Here is a 2,142-nt window from a genome sequence, read left to right as displayed (position 1 = left end):
AGTAAAATCTATGTTTTTAACAGGGGATTTATTAGCTCTATGTTTAGATGATATTATAGTACAATAATTGTTGGATGTATATTTCAATGTATGGATGAATAATTACGGGTTCCAAGATATCTTGGTCAAGGTATGATTAAACTTACGTAAAAAGCAAAAATATTTCACTAAAGATCATATAATGAGAATGTATTTGACAATAGAAATAGAGGCACAAGTAGAACTGGACTGAACATTTATTTTTGAAATATTGGATTCACATATTTTGTATATATATCTGTGTGTTTTTGGGATGTTATCAGTTTTCCATAAACATTCAGATTTTGGTCTCATTATTATAAGAAACAAATTACATATACATATATTCTATGATTTTTTATTTTTCCTCTTTATTCTCGATTTTATTACAGTAAATTACCACAAGGTAAAGAATACAAAAACAACAATAACAAAAAACATACCAGTTCTTCAAAATATAAGTCTTTGTTTCTATATCTCCTCTTAAAAAAAAACAAAAAAAAAACTGTTGAGCAATGTAAAATTATTGATCTAAATAAACCAATGTGCACAGTGCCAGATTTTGGTTACTCTTACTTTTAGCCGCTTATTTTTGAATGGTATAAAGATATAGCTCCAGCCCACCACCATTATTTTTAACATCCACCCTTAGATTCAAATAAAGCTGCCAACAAAACATCTAAACAACTTTGGCACGATATACAAAACAGAAAAGGTTGAGATTTCTGGAGGAAAGAAAGAAAGAAAGAAAGAAAGAAAGAAAGAAAGAAAGAAAGAAAGAAAGAAAGAAAGAAAGAAAGAAAGAAAGAAAGAAAGAAAGAAAGAAAGAAAGAAAGAAAGAAAGAAAGAAAGAAAGAAAGATAGATAGATAGATAGATAGATAGATAGATAGATAGATAGATAGATAGATAGATAGATAGATAGATAGATAGATAGATAGATAGATAGATAGATAGATAGATAGATAGATAGATAGATAGATTGATTGATTGATTGATTGATTGATTGATAGTTCTCTCCAGAGTGAAACTTTTAAAATTCATTAAAGATTTTTGTTTTTTTTAGAAACAGAATCCTGTTGTTTTTTACATGATGAATATAAAGGGAACTCCTGAAAACCTGACACAATCAAACAACTCTCATTGGGGATAAATTTGAAAACAAACTTTGGACCAGATCTTAGAGAATTCAAATAAAGAGCACTGAACTGCATAAGCGAAAAATAAAATGCATATGGAATCAGTGGGCATGTTGTGGCTGACCCCAAGATATTGCAAATTGAGCTAATAATAAATATTATTATTAATAATACTATAAAACATAACTGTGCTTGTATGGATTCTGTTGTTGGTACCTAATCAGCTCAGGTGGTGACATCTGCCTTGCCCCTGCTGATGTCGTAACGATACTGCAATGCCGCTTTTTTAACATATACCCCTTTCCCAATTGTTCAGTGATGAAAAGTTCATTATGGTCATGAAATATAAAAAAAAAAGAAATGAAAAAGTGCAAGGAAGAGAAAAAAAATGCACAATCAGCATTTATTTATTTTTAAAAAAGTAACAGAACAGTTTTATCCTGCCTAATTTATTTATATAATTTACGATTAGCAGCTTTACACAGCATCATTGCCCCTCTGTGCAGTGTGACGGCTCCTGTAACTCACCAGGTATATGCACTGGCATGACATTGAACACACCCAAATTAATTCAAACACTGACACTGGCTTTATGGCACTAATTTTCTTCCACTCCCCATATTTCTGTCTTTCTACTGTTTGAGGTCTGACATGAACATCTTGTTGAGATCAATTCCATTGACACCTCTTCCCCGTCAATTTCTCTTTACCCTGTGAGAAATGTTGCATTTATTTGCCGAGTTTCCGTCTGTGCTCACGTCTTGGTCTTAGGACCTTTTCTAGCTTCAAATAAGCAATCCCCCCTGCCTTTTCTCTCTCATAACCTTAACATTCAGTCCAAGTTCACACGCAGGTTTTCAGGCTTGGCCCAGGAGTGGTAGAGCCTGTCACTCCCCTCCCCTAAGCACAGGTGGACTTGAAGGGAGCATTGCCAAATACTTTTGGTTTAGAAGGAGGGAGGGGTGTTGGCTCAGGCTGGGTGGGTG

Source organism: Cyprinodon tularosa, unplaced genomic scaffold (assembly GCF_016077235.1).
Source record: "Cyprinodon tularosa strain WSP-4 unplaced genomic scaffold, ASM1607723v1 ctg349, whole genome shotgun sequence".
In the NCBI taxonomy this organism is placed as follows: Eukaryota; Metazoa; Chordata; class Actinopteri; order Cyprinodontiformes; family Cyprinodontidae; genus Cyprinodon; species Cyprinodon tularosa.
Note: the sequence above shows the minus strand (reverse complement) of the source record.